We start from the raw sequence: 16080 nt of genomic DNA, 5'->3' as shown, positions 1-16080 counted from the left end.
AAAAGTAATAAGAATAATAAACTCCTTGACTTAATTCAAACTTGAAACGCAAAACTTGACTAAAAAGACAAAGTATTATCACTTTGCTTACCTTGGAGGTCATTCCTGCAAGATACTTTTATTTGTTAGGGAAAAACCTAATACTTTAGACTCTGGAGCTCAGGAAACTTCCACATTTTGTACTTATTGTCTAAACTTCGAATGAGGTTTCTAAAATGTCTAAAAGCTTTGGAATGCACTTTAAGAATAAGCCATGGGAAGTATTTTAAATATGCTTATCATTTAGGAGCTAGATTAAATGACTTACAAGAATCATTCCTTATTAAGGTGGTATGATATGCTTTTCCATATATTTTATGTAGACCATATACATTACATACTTTCTCTGATTAGCTGCAGCAGTCTCTTAGTGTCTTACCTTATTTTTTCCCCATTAACTCAAAATCCTTATCTTTCTTACTACAGAAATGATAGCCAGTTCCTAGGTTTTGTTTTACTTGAAAGTATTCTAGAACAAGTTTGATATTCCTGTGAATAGACAGAATTCTGCAGCCCACTAGACTAAAGAGCTTTTGACATTCTCCCTGCCACTCCACACAGCACAGCTCCTCATTTATATCAGGCTGCCAGTCTTCCTTGTGGACCTACTATCCTAGGATCACCTTGTCTGTATACTTATTCAACAGCTCTCAGCTACTCATAAACTATTTTGTATCTCTTTCTACCACACGCTGGGTGTGCTAGTTATTAGCTCCATTTAGTGCTCTTTGTGAGTTTAGTCATGGCATGCCTTGGATTTTTGCCCTGTGGGAAGGGAATCCTTCCTGCACAGCAGTCAAGACCTATGAACTATCATAGCAAATGGCAGCAAGAATGTGAATTAGAGCAAATTCAAAGGTCTTCAGTCGAGTTATGGTTGCGTAACTACAAGTGACACTCCTGCTGTATGTACTGAGAGAAGGTGACTTATTCTGCAAGAGATATTGCCATCCTGTTCTGTCACAGAGTTTTGCACTGATGGGGGCAGGACCTTGAATCCAACTTGCTTTCCTCTGCCAACCTCTGCCTTCTGAGAAGGCACAGATCTACTGGACATCAGACTCTTGTCTGGCACATTGCATCTTAAAGGAAAGACCCACGTTTTCTAGGTTCTAGAACCCAGGTAGAGACTGCTGTGGAGCAGTTCTGCTGGAAGATACAAGAGAAACTGCAATAAAACCCAGTAGGTGCATTTAATAAGCTAGTTCCAAATGATGGCCAGACACTTCTCTTTCTGGTGTGTTGGTCTATATGCCTCTTCATGCGCATAGTTTCTTACCAATGCCAGGTGTTTTATGTTTGCTTGTTAAAACTAGAAAACCAGCTATGCAGCTGAACAAGTGTGCTGCTTATTCATCTTCTTGTTGGAAGGCTTAATTTTTCTTTGGCTGGCTGCTTATCCCAAGGCGGATGTAACCATCGGTATTAAATGCAGTGAATGGCATTATTGCTTGATTTCCAGAACTTCTTTTACAACAGACAAGAAAGCAAGGAAGGAAAAGTACTTTGGTTCACAGTTTGATCAGTGTTTTGAGCTCTGTATGCTTAATTTTGGTAGTTTGCCCTGAGACTGTGAATAAAACTCTGCATCTTGAAAGGTAATAATAACTATTAATTTTATTTTACTGAACAAGAGTCCTATGAAAAGAAGATAAGTCCAGATGTTCATTACCTCTTGTCTGCTTGTCTTTTGGTCTACTACTCTCACTTTCCTACTGGGAGTGCTCAGACAGAGTGAGGGTAAAGCAACTTGTGGCATAGATGTTTCTTCTAATTAACAGCTACATGGTATTATTGTCTAAGTAATCCAAGAGTCATGACCTTGGGCATGCTGGTGTAACAGCAAAACATCTGGTTTTTATATATTTGGAAATTTTGTCCCATTGGAAGAATTGTGAATTCTTAGGTTAAAAGAATGCCAAGAGTTCTTCCCTTATTCTTAAACAAGCAACAGTCCAGCCTTGTATGCAGAGCAGAGTGGCCAGGGTGGTATCTTTTACACCAGGTACGTCCTTCAACAATGGACTCTTCTGTGATGAGGAAACTGTTTCTGGATTTTCATGATGCTTCACAACATCTCAGATTTCTCCTGGTAAAGAGTGGGGGAAAGAGGAAAAGGCAAATTAACAATGTCTTGTGAGATTAAATTAATTCTCTTTAATTTACCAGCTCTGGGTGTCAGCTTAATTGTGTAATTAAGGAAAAGAACAAACTTTTATTAGAAAATTTTGTCCATGTGCTAAGAAAGCAGAGGAGGGGATAGAGGAAAGGCTTCTGGAAAAGACAGAGAGCTTTCAGGCAGTAATCACATTTCGGGATGGTAAGTTGAACTGACATGGAATGCAGCAGCTCTGCTTGTGAACCTTGAGACACTATGTAAATACATGTTCTCCACAGCATATGAGGAGATATGCCAGCTGCCCCTTTTTTACCTCTTCTGGATGATTAGCTGTAAAATGCCTCCTCAAGAACTGGAAGAGTCTCCTAAGGCTTTTTTAATGCATTGTTTATGAACACAGTGACTTGGATATGTCACTGTCATGTACTAAGTACATAAGTGTACTCATCTTGTTGAACTTAAGTTTCATGTGTTTTAAGTCTGTCCTGTTGTGTCGAATCTCAGCCCAAATCAGCAATGACTAATAAATATTTACATAAAGGCGGTTAATTTCCTTTGCAGAATGCTTTCTGTCTTCCTACAGCCAGCATTTAAGGTGTGAGAACACCATCTCATCAGTTTGGGAGATTTTTAGATACATTATTTTAATGTGACTGGTAGGTTTATAAAGCTGCTTTCTTTCCTAGTTGTTGGAGAAGCTTTTTCACTTGCTCATAGAGTTTGTGCAAAGTGAGATCTTTGCTTCAAGAAGCAGATACTGGATTTTTCTAGTGGGATCCCCATGTTCCCTTTTAAACTTACAGGTCAGTTTTCAGCTAATTTAGTTAGGTTCTGGATAAACTTCTCTTTCTTATCTGTCATCTAGGAAAACACAGAGTATGCTAAGCCTCTTGGAATGACATAAGTACCTCCACCATCCATACTGAACGCTGTGGATTTGGTAGCAAAATGCTCTCCCATTGTCATCAAGCAGTCGTGTCATTATTCATTACGCTTACTATTCAGAAACTATTCATTATGCTTAATATTCAGAAACTTTTCACAGCTGTCAAACGGGCCTTTAAAGAACCAGAAACACCTGCAGAATTTGTGATTGGTGCAAGAGGAAAGTTAGGTGCTAGATACATCAGATATCTTGTTTAAATGTAATTCAGATGATAAAACTTCAGAGACTGTGTTCCCTATACATTTCACAGGTAGATATAAGTCTCTGAAAAAGCAGGTAAGCAATCCTGAACTCCTTTACTATATACCTGAAGATGACAGTCTGAAATAGCACTTCTAATACAGTTTAGTATCACTAAGTGTTGCTTGCCTCCAGGAAAATTGCTTGAAAGTTCTAGCACACTAAACTAGCTGTCAATTAGTGGTGGCTGCAATAGTAAACTTCCAGATTGTATTGGCCACTTTCTTCACCCTGCTAAGGAAACAGCTTTTGTTTGTCTCCAACTTCTGTCGCTCAGAGTGAGTTTGCACTGGTTTCTAGAAAAATTACTTTGTCATCACACCATTCCCCGCAGGTCATGCCAGGTCTGCATTACTATTATGTCCAAGCTGAAACCAGATGTGGTGTTCCAGTGAACAATGCTACTCTGAAAAAAAGTTATATGGATTTTACTTGGTCTTGTCTTCTCTGCTATCTCACTTTTGAAGTCTTCCAACTCATATGCAGTCAGCTGGCCTCATGGCTCCTAAGACCTATAAAACTGCTGATGGTAATGAATTGCAAGATTGTAACATCAAATTGCATCTTCCGCATGTCGCTGTACTGCTATCTAAAACCTGGACTGCACTGTTGAAGCAGATGATTTATGGAATACTGGAAGATATAAGTGAGAAAGTTGTTTCCTTTATCCCTTTTAAGTCCTAGAATCCAATTAGACATTTTACACTGGGCTGCAAAAGAATTACAGTGCATACTGCTCACTGGAATGCTTTGTATCACGAAATTCCTTCCCGCCCCGCCGCCCCCCCCCCCTTCAAATGTCATGCAGCTGTTCTAAAAGAACACTGAGCGGTGTGGGAAACATGGAGATTAGCTTATGCCAAAACACAGTTAGACATACGTGGACACAGCTTTAGTAGAGAAAAATGTGCTTAAAAGTAAGATACTTAACAGAGCTAGGTTGCCTTTCCTTTGCTTTCATTACTGAGATATTTCACCACCTAAATAACTGTTGATGACTTTGGTCAAAGGTATTTTCAAATTAATTCATTAACTTCTAAATATTTCTGTAAAAAACAGGAACATGAAGAAATTAAACCCCCAAGCTTGGAGTTTAATGCAGTCCTGCACATCCATAGCAGCAGTTCCTGGAAGGCACAATGGAGCCAAAATATAGCCAGTGCTTTAACTGTTAAAAAGGTATCTGTGTCTTAAACCACATAAACTGCACACAGAACTTGGCATTTTTGTCCTTCTGGCTTCTGGTCTGGGCAGCTGTTTGCAAACCATGCCTCTGCAGTCAGAGCTGATGTGGCAGTAGAGCTATAACCCAATGAATCTTGCTCCCTTCTTGTTTTCCATGCTTTTTAACACAGAAGCAGAGGATTTGACCCTGGAAGAAGTACTGCAAAGCTTGGCCCATATGCCAAGAGAAGAAACACTGTCGCTGTTGGGTGGACAGTATGGGATTTTTTACTCTTATTGACAGTCATACTGTATTCCTTTTAAACCAGCTGGATCAGATGGAGGGTGGGAAGATTTTTTTTTTCATGGAGGAGAAAGTTCTCAAGGCTCCTGAAGAGCATTGTCAGGCAGAGAAGTCCAGAGAGGACTCCTGAGAGGAGCAGGGAGTAGACAGCCACATCTTGGAGGTCATGAAATTCCTCAGTGACAAAAAGAAACTGAGTGGAAGTTGCTACAACTAAGAATCACTGATTCTACATGAGGAGATAAGACAAGACTAAAAAGATAGAATGACAGGGGAAAAATTGTCTTTCAATATTTCTTGGCTTTTGGTGAATGTTTTCCCATGCCAACCCCCAACCCCCACCCTTTCTTTTTATATTCATAAGTCTGTTTTCTTTGGGGATATCATGTCACTGAGAGAGAAGATCAAGGCAAAACTACCTCCTTGCTCCGGCTGACTGGTAACCTTGTCACAGATATCTGGCAGGAATGGAAGGCATTATACCTTCTGAGGATACTGTTTTTCATGCCAGGAATCAACTTCAAGCAGTTTTGCTTTCATGACGTGTTTTTGTTTTATAACATTTTAACTCTTGTTCTGTTATGAGTTCTTTACTTTTGGCATGTGTAACAGCCAAGGGTAGCTCTGATTTTCTTGACCCTGCCCTTGATGATACCTGATCTCCAATACAATGACTTCTGGTGAAGTCCAGGGTTCAGCTGGCATTTTGCACAGCATGCTGATAGAGGTGGCTGAACTTCTGATGCAGCTGTGCCTGCCCTTAAACTATAGATGAGAAGTTCTTTACATAGAGAATCATGTTGTGATTCAGATTTGATTTCAAGTGAATAAACCAAAAAAGATTAAAATATAATAATCCAGCAGAAACAGATATGTTGTTTTTTCTCAATCTTGTACTTTGGTCTCCTTGCAGTAACATTAGTTATGTTGGTTTGGGTTGAGTATTTTTTCCAATAATTATCTCATCTGAACAGTTATTAAAATAATTTTAGTAGTTCCACCAGTTAAACAAGAAGTATGTGAAAGAACTGATATATTAATCTGAAAACACTTGAGTTTCCCAGTGTGGGTTTTTTCATGTGGTTTTTCTGGTACTTTCTGCTGTAGAGTATCCTCCTTGGGAAATAATTCCATGCTCTCTGAAAAACATATTTCAGCTTCCACCTTTAACCAGAAGACTATGTATGTGAAACCAGATCCTTATTCTTTTTATTCAATTATGCTAATTATTCTGGAAAAGCTTTTTATAATGCCCTCTGGGAAATATGTGTTATATGAACAAGACATTTCCTGATATGGACTGAACATTACACTTGTATATGTCAAACAGTAAGACAAGTTACTTTATGGTGTCCCATTTCTCCTGAAAAATAAATAACACTTAGAAAATATTTCTACTAGATGAACTGAACTGGCAAGTGATTCAAATCCAGATAATTTGCTCAGGGCTATCACTTTCTTCCTTTCCTTCCCTCTCCCTGTGAAAAGCAGTCCTCAAGGATCTCTTTGAAAAAAGACTGATTTGTGGTGCTGTGCAGAAGGCTGCTTAAACTAACAGCAATCTTAGCATCTCGCTCTGAAGAAGTCCACTTGGTATGCTTCTTGTCTCTTGTTTGTGCTCTCTTGATGATTATTGAGTCATTATATTAGTTATATCCAGTGGAGGGGAATAATCGCCTGAGATACGGGTCTCTCAATTGTCCTTTGTATGTGCAACTGGTCCTTAGGAAGCATCTATATAAAGGGCTTGCTCAGAAACTGATTTTGTGTAGAAAAATGCTGTTAGATTATTATTTTTCCTCAAAATGCCTTTAAACACCAAGAATAGAGAATAACAACTCAGAAGAATGTTTTTCTTTCCTCTCCACTCAGAAATCTATAATCAAATTTCTTATCTGTTGGTATGCCTTGTGTGGACAATATCCTTGCTCCTGCAAGGATATCAGAGCACTTGTAAATGTGTCATTTTAATTCATAGCTGACCTAATCCATCAGGGTTTTTTTAAGGAAAATGAGTTATCAAATGGACTGGACATTTGATAATGTCACTTTATCTATAATGTCACCTATATCTATAGCAAACATATCACGTTCAAAGTGATAAACCTACACACATTTACAAGAAGATAACTTCCAGTGTTCACACTTTTGAGATGTCAGCAGATCCACAGATGCTTGATTTGTCATATTTCCCAGTTATTTATTTATCTGTATAAAGTGAGTTGCTTTTTTTTTTCAGAACTCCTCCAAAAGAGGAGGACTGGAGTGTTGGTGCGGAATGGGAATGGTCTCTTTGCTTTCATTCATAAAATTCAACCCCCACTACTGCAGTTAATATCAAATCATGAAACACTTTCCTTCCATTTTCTTTTCATTGTGCGTTGTGTGACTGGGAATCAGTCCCTTATAGGATAATGATTTCTTAGAACTCTCCTTATTCAGAGGAAATAATGTGTGCTGTTGCCAGCTGTAGCATCATTATCACGGTAGCATAGTTACAGCATCAAGGAATCTTGATGCTTCCACCTGGGAAATCTCTCTGATTTCTGAAGGGTCCTGTTGGGGATCTGTAAAATTCTCTCTGAAGACGTGGTGTGACCTTCACAAGGTCCGGGCAAGGTCAAATAGAGGTCCATCAGGGCCTGAAGCTGTTCTGAATGCTGCTTACTAATGTGATATAATAGGGTATAACAATATCTGGCCCTTTTTTGCTTTGTAAGCGTGTTCAGATGAATTTCCCACTCCCATTTCTGCATCGGAGTATTCTATTTTTCAGCAGTGATGAAACCAAATATTGCACCTTCACCTGCCTCAATCCTCATTTTATGTCCTAATGTGTTCACAGAGAGAAAACAAACCATGGGCAAGAATACTGCATTTTTTCTTACAGACAAAAGACATTCAATGAGAACTTAAACAAACCCCCTGTATTTTGCTACTTTGCTCTCCTTCTCCACCCCTTCTTTCTTCCCATGCCTTCCCAGTTACACCTTTTCCTGTGCTGTACTTTGAAGGCTCTGGTGCACTGCATAATGGTGTTGTCTCCAGCAAATTATTTTATCCAAAATAAATGAAATATTACAACCTGTTTTTTAAATCTCTCAGTGCCTAGAGTGAAAGCATTTGCAGACTTCTTCATGGATTATTGAGAAGGAAAAATCTTTGTGGGAATGATTTGTAAGGCCATGCTCCCACAGGATAATCTATAAGATTCTGATGTCCATCTACATGTTATAACATTTTTACAGGACTGGTCACCAAATCAGGAAATGAATTTTTTAAAGGGGTTTTCAGGAGCATTTTCCAGCTATAAAACATACCGACAAGAGACACTGAAATGCAAAGTAGGCAGTTGGCAGATCAAACTTCAAATTATTTCTTTCCTTTGAAATTGTTGTTATTATAGCTGGGGGAATTTTTTGTATGTGTGCATTTGTAAATTTCTTTCAAAAAGGGTTGTAATGATAAAATTATGAAGTTGATCAGAAGCAGAATTACATAGGTCCAAAACTCATTACCAAAAGCTTTACTAAAACCAGCTGTTGTAATATTGATACGAGACAGAACAGAATGGTTTGTTCATAGCAGGCAAAGTTTCACTGCTTAATAACGACTACTTTGGATTCAGTCCAGTGAATAGTTTAACTCTATAAATAATGCAATCTTGATACAATTTCCCCTCTCAAGATTTGGTCTCCTTAATGATTTCAAACCAGCCCTGTCCCATGGTATTATTGTACTGCTTTAAATGGCTGTGAATCGCTGACTCTTGCTAGCTATGTAGACTTTTTTTCTGCTCTCTCTTTCAAATTGACCCTTCAGTTAAAAGTGAATTATCAAAAAAGAAAAGAAAAACAGGTCATACTGTCCCTGTGTGGCTTATTCTACTGGAGACAACCACAAAATAAGACTTCCTTTCAGCTGCAGTATTACTTTATTCACTTCACTTGGGAATTACTTAGTTAATTTTGGTAACTTACTTGATTTCAGTATCTTTCAAAGCCAGGGGAATGTGCGTTTCTTTTTCATGCAGCTAAGAGAGTGGAGAATGTGGGGAGATTACTGGCTGCACACCTCCACTAGGTGAAGGAACACAGCTTCTGGATGAGCACCTTTATGCCGGATATCACCCAAAATATCTCCCTACCCTGTGAAGTTTTTGGACATTCTGCTGTAAAAAGTGGATGCCTTTTTCTGTGGTCATACTTGATCTTCAGTGTACAAAACATCATATCCTCAAAGTATACAGTTAGAAATCAGGAGTCATAGCCTTCCAGTTCCTTAGGGGTTTTAAAAAATTTATGACCCTACATTTTGGGTTTGAATCTGTGTGTTTTTTCTGGCCTTGTTTTACATTTTTCTATGTGATTGTGGCAGCAGCTTTCATCAACAAAGGTCAGCATATGTGCAAGTACATCTATAAATTGGAGTAGAGACACTGCAGCACCTGCTAGTGTCCTGCCTGGATCCCACTTCAGCCCCTTTCCAGTTAAATGTATGATTCTGGAAGGGCTGTGGGGAGGATGCAAGGGGAATAAATTCAGGGAGCACCAAGGGATGAGTCATCTCAGAATTCACATTTGTGTGTGTGCATGCATTTATGTATGTATGGTTTTCAGTTTTAGTCACTTTCATTAACTTATAAATGGCTAATCAGAAATCAGATGTCACCTTCCCCTGGCTCCTTTTAAATCCACCATAAACATGTGTCTTGAGTCGTATGTTTTCTGTGTGTTTTGAATTCATTCTGCGTCATTTCTGTTCACTTACATAAGTAAAGCTAACAAGCATTATAATTTTGTAGAGCATCGAAAAGAGTGAATGGAGACTTACTGGCTCTGGCAGACTGCACCATCTGTCATTCACTTAAACTGCAGACAAGATTTTGAAAACTTAAGGCAATTGAACTGAGTTTCAAACATGCTGGAAAGTTACTTGCTGCAGCAATCTCCATCCAGAATCAGTGGTGAGGGAAGAGATCTAAGCTGTTCAGGAGAACAGACAATGGACAATGGGTTTGTTCTGTGTCATTGCCAGCTGTGTGGACATTTGAGTAGAAAATTTAGTGGAAACAGTGGCTGTATCAGGTCTGCCAGTTTTCCTGATATTATCGCAAGGCTTGCTGCTGTTTTCCTTACTCTGTCCCAACAATCGTAGTCGTATGATTGCACAAGAATTTTGGCCTTGATTTATTGAGAAAGAGTTTCTAAACCCCAGGTTAGGGAGGGAAAGCATGAAAAAGTCAGACTACAAATATGCATGAGATACTCAGAGCTAAGAATGAATTTTAAATTAAATCTTTTTTGTAACTTCATTGATTTTTTGCTGCTACTCACTAATTTTTGGGAGCTTCCTCAAGATTTTTTCCATGTTTGAGGTTGGCAGGAGTGGTATATTTCCTTTTCAAGGCATATCCTGCACAATGCAAACAACTGGAAGAGGCTCCTAGAAGAAGCAAGTTCTCTGCAGAGTGGGATGATTTCAAAGGACGCAGCACAGTCTCTCTCTCATTTTCTTTTTAGATATTCTGAAGTGTGAAGGCAAGTCCAAAGTTCAGCAAAGGTCTCGCAAATAATATATTTGCTGTCTGACTACTATTGTAGTAACCATCTTGAGTAAAGCAAACATGAGCTAGCAGGAATTCTGTGCATTGGTTTAAGGGTAATAGACACAATGGCATTTTGTGTGGACTAACTTTCTCACAAGAATGTCTTCTGAGCCATTTCTCAGAGGAGAAAAACAAAGTCTTTTTCTAGAACAGGTATATACATTTGTAATGATTTTTAGGTGTATTACCTGTATCTGAAGTTCCTGTAGTCTCCAGGCTCATCTTACAGTCATCTTTTTATTTAAATGGTCAGTAAATGCTGGTATAACAATATGTTATATAGTCACCATGCAAGCAAGGAACTTAATAGAATTTATGCTTTGTGAAAATACTGTGTAATGATACATAATTCTATGTATTATGACAATAAAGAGTAGAAATGAAAGAACACAGTGAAGAAGATAACAAAGATGATGTTAAATATGCCAAATCCATGTATACAATGAACAGAAAAAAATCTATAATTAAAGAAGGATTTTTTTCATCATTTTTGTTCCTTTACTTGGTTGCAAAACTCACCTAAAGTGTAAAGCCCATTTTAAAATTACACATTTTCCTGTAGTTCCTACCTATAACCGTAACTAATTGTAACATAGATTCTACCATCTATCTAACAAATTTAATGTAAAAATCTCTAATCTGCTTCACTCTCTAGACAGGATATAAGAAAATGAAGATTCAGTGATTTTACTTTTTCCCAACTACCTTAGTTAAAATTACCACATACATTGTCCACCTTCTATCATGCTCTGTCTTGCTGGTGAGATAGAATTAAGTTTAATCGTAAATTAACCCTTTGTATTTTATCATCTCTGTAGAATCCACAATAGAGATGACAGGGAATAAGAATTTAACTGAAATGATGAAGTTAAACCAAGAAATTTTACTGTTTGAGTCCCAACAGTCTCCTTTTTGTAACTTCATTGCTTCTCTATGATTTATGTTCTTCAGATGCTGAATTCATAAATATAAATTACTAAACACAGATTTTTATCTTGAATGCCAACACAAACATTTTCACTGTTTTTTGAGAGTAGGTCTTTCCTTTTAAAGATGCATAGGTAGCTGTTTCATGTCAAAGCAACAATTTCACAACTACATCTAATTTTTGAAGTTTTTCAATGCTTGTGATCTATTTACTGGAAAAATACAACATTATTTTACAGCCAGTGCTTCTTTTTTTGCACCATCCCTTCCCATCCCAACCCATCCCAGCCTATCTCATCCCATCCCTAAATAAGACATGATTCCTTTTCAAAAAGCAGAAAATCCAACACTTTAAATTTGCCAGTTCTGATAAATGCTATATAAAGTTTGTTGGAAAAAGTTACTAACTTGAAATATTTTTTTAATCCGTTCCATGAACGATTTGTTGACAGCTAGTAACATTATTTTTCTTCCCATGTTAACTTTTATCTGTATATTATTTCTCAAATGCACACACATGATTTTTGTAATGGTTTGTTCATTTGTAGAAAACTATGGAAGTATATAATGTCTATTTGGGTGAGACATTCCTAAAGCAATTGTCTTAGGCATATCACGAACACCCAGTATACAAAAACACACTCAGTCTGTAAATGATTATTAGAAATCATTGCAAGCAGTACGAACATTATCTTTACATATCTTAATATTCTCATTTCTGTCTCTCTGACACAGTCATAATTATGCCAGTAATTCTCTGAGGAGGAATTATGCAATTGGCCAATATCACTTTTGAGAAAACCATCTCTGTCAGGTGGATATTGACATTGCAGAGCACAGAGAGTCTATAGAACAAGCTCTCACTGTGTCTTCTCAGACCTAGTGATGATAGCAAGAAATGAGCCACAGAGCTGGCCAGAAGTCTGATAGCACCTATCAATGTCCTGCACTGTTTGGATGGGGATTGCAATTTAGTGCTCCAGAGTGGGCTTTGTTTATGTACACCTGTTTCAGTGCTCTCTGGAAGAGAGTGGTAGGCTTATTTGCTTTGAGACAACTGGCAAATGAACACTCAAAAATATTAGCTTCCTTTTTCTGGTGGTTTCATTGACACCTAGCAGATTGCATTGGTGTGTTGTATTCAGTGATAGTTTCACATATATTCCCTGGCATCTCATAGTGTTTCAAACTTATGCAATGATTAAATGCTTCTCTTTGTCAATATTATTTTGTATCCATTTTGTGTCCTACAGCTACTGTTACTTCTGTTGCAGCAGTTGTTTTGGAAAGAAAGAATTTCTTATGTAGTTCTAACCGTTGGTCGTGCTTTCTACCTTTTCTAATGCTTTTCTTTTGTATCTTATGGAAGAATCTTAGATATTGGAAGAAGGTGGCAGAATGTCCATTGTCCATGGAAAGATGTGTGTATGATTCTTAAAGAAATTTTGCAGTACATGATAGATATGTGTCGAAGGAACTCTAGTTTAGTCACAGTAAGTTAATTCTTGGTGAGATATTGGTGTAGTTTGTGGCTAAGAATATGACTAACATTTAGCAAAATCTAAGAAGTGTCAATGAATTTAGCAGACTGATTTTAACTGGCTATTTTAACTGGCTGTTCTCACTTCTACAGCCATCTATTCCTCCTGATTCATCAGACAGGAAAGTGGGATGTTTACCATAGTTGCAAATTCTCGGTGGGGTTCTTGAAATAAGAGTGACAGGAGAAGGAAAGATACGATCTGTAGGTAATTTTAAAGAAATACCTGCCTAGGATTTTTGAAATCTAGAAACTGCAAAGGCAAGAAGTCTGGATTTGTGTCTTAGATGGAATAAACAGTTACATAAAAATTCTATTTTACTTCCAGTAAAATAGGATAATTGGGTCCTAGTTTTGTAAGCAGACAGTAAATGGAAGCAGCGACAGGGAAAGCAGCAACATCTGCATGTTTATGTTCCATCTTACCAGGCTGCTGCCTTATTTTGTTTAAAATGTGTATTTATGCTTTGCATGGAAGTATCTATATATAGATATATAATATTTATGGGTATAAACATATATTTACATATACATATAAATGTTTATGTATTTGTTTGTATGTGTAAGTAGAAATCATACAAAATTATACCACATATAATAGCTTTAATTAGTTGGATTTTCCAAACAGCCACCAAAGTACAACTTGATTTTAAGAGATTAGATTGTGGGACTTGAATAAATTATGTTGCAATATCTTCTGCAACATTCAGCCCAGGAGGAATGAGGGTGAAAATGATAATTCACCAAGGAATACATGACAAGCTGTGTTAAAACTAGAACACAACAAAAAATTACAACAATTATGACTATTCAAGCTAATAGAAGAAGCCAGCTGTAATTTAGAGGGTGCATAAAAGTATTTTAGATTAATAGTTTGAATTACGTTTAGATTACCAACGACTGGAGAAAGTGTTTCAAAGGTTTCCATTTGTAGCTGAGTGACTAAGGCCAGGGACAGTCACCAGCACTGGGGATATGGGGATTTTTTGTATTTAAAATGTGCATTTTCAGTGTTAGGAAGGCAGGAAGGTAGACTGGGGTCTGCACTGATGCACGACTGACAGAAAATATATTTATCCAGATGTTATCTCACCTTAAAAGTTGCTCGTATGTGAAGACTGAGCATCATGTACTGGGTACCATTAGATGCTAATGCATCATATACTTTATCTCTTAGTGCAGTGCTTTCAAGCACCACTTACGATTGCATTCCCACTTAAGATTGCACTTAGAAACCATACTACAGAGACCCCAGAAAAATTAACTATTCCCATCAGTGAATGTCCTCTTCAGATATTTCCCAATATATATGAAGTAAGAGTTTTCTTCGCTTCCAGTGGCTTTTTTTCCAAGCAATAACCATCATCCTAATTGGTTGTAATTTATAAACGTAGTAGTAGGAAATCCAGGGAATGAAAGCTAAGAGACCAGTACAAGATCTGCTCAATCTGGGTTCCACGTGTAACGGTGGATAAACGCTTATCTGCAGAGCTGTGCTTGCACGCTTAACCTCCCTGCTGTAGAGCAAAAGGATTTGTCTTTAAAAAAGCTCAGTCTGGGATCAGCAGATGCATTGTAGAAGCATTCAGAATGCCTAGTCCATGGCACCACAAAAAATACTTGTGATGACAAAAATACCCATCAGATGAATATGCTCTACCTCAATCAAAAAGGAAACAGCGTAAGAGTTGCCAAAATACAACTCCCTTTCATGGAGAACATGTCAAGGAGCTTTCCAGAAATGTTAAACAGCTTGAAGATAAGCTTGTCACTGGAGAACGGATAACTACACAAATACTATGTAGCAGATATTTCTGGCCACTGCTGCTCCAAGAGAAATAGGAATTATTCTGAAATAAGCTTGTAAGAAAGTGTATGGAAGGTCTTTTTAAAGTGTCAGAAAATGAGAAAAAATATGTAAAGATGGTGTGAGGACAAGGAAATCAATAAGGGAGATGTGAGAAGATTTGGTCAGAAGAATGAAATTTTTAGTAATTTATCTGAAAAATTCACATTTACTGCAGGTTGACATTGGGTGTTTACATGTGTATGCATACAGGAAAATGGTAAAGTTTAGTAAAACCGTGACCCTTCAGCCTTTTGATGTTGTAGCCAAGAACATTCTTGGTTTTGAGGATCAGTTAGATGTAAACTGGACTAGCCTGACCGGCCTCCAAGGAGATCCATGGTTTTGTACCACTGGCAATCTGTTGCACACATCATTGGGTCAAGGTCAATCTGCATTTATTTCTTCTGCTAGTATTTTTTGTTTACATTGTTTAGAAACAATGATTTTTCACTTGGTCTTTAGGCACTTCCACTTCATAATATGCTTTCCTTTCCCATACCTAGATCATATTCAAGCTATTAAGAAAATACTTCAACCATGATTATAAGCCATTAATTTCTGATGATGAAGATGTATAAATGTGAATACATTATCTTATTAGATATAAGAATTATCAGGCACTGCACAGATTTTCCTTCAACCAGTAGGTTACATCTAGAGTGCCTTGAACTTCTTGCCCTGTCATGTTCAATCAGCAGGCATCTCAGTTCGTTCACAATCATCATGCTTGCTATTTCCTGAGGAGTTTGACATTGGCAAGAGAGTCTGTAGAACTATTTGGAATTTATGATAAAGGTCCTTAGTAATATGAACGCTTACAGATACTTCTAGATTTTAAAAAGACAAACCACCAGAAAGTACATACATTTAAAACACCAGAGCAGTTGTAAACTAGCAGTGTAGTTGTGTTGCTCTTGCATGTATTTCAGGCTGTTGTTGGCCACCATGATTTTAGAAGATGTGGGTGTAGGTTTCTGCCTCTGAGCCAAAAGTAGGAGCCTGCATAACAAACCTGTATCCTTGATCCTGACTGTAACTATGGAGACAGAAAGGAAAGAGCTGTCTTCAAGGGCTTCTGAGAAGAAGGGTCATAGCTGGAGAAAAAGGCCAAGCAACTCTGCACTCAATAAACTGAAGCAGGAAACTGCAGCATGACTCATTACTTATGTGTAATGTATCATCAGAGTTCTCCTGTTACAGTTCACTGGTGGAAATGAAGTTCATCTTTCTCTGGCTTTCAGGAAACTGCTGAGAGAAAATTCTTTTAGTGAAGCCACAGCCTCAGTGCCGGTTGTTTTGCAAGCAGAAAGGCAACACTGATACCTGACTGCTGTTAGACACAAA

The sequence above is a fragment of the Falco peregrinus genome, chromosome 3 (genome assembly GCF_023634155.1).
Source record: "Falco peregrinus isolate bFalPer1 chromosome 3, bFalPer1.pri, whole genome shotgun sequence".
Taxonomy (NCBI): Eukaryota; Metazoa; Chordata; class Aves; order Falconiformes; family Falconidae; genus Falco; species Falco peregrinus.
This window is presented reverse-complemented; position numbering follows the sequence as displayed.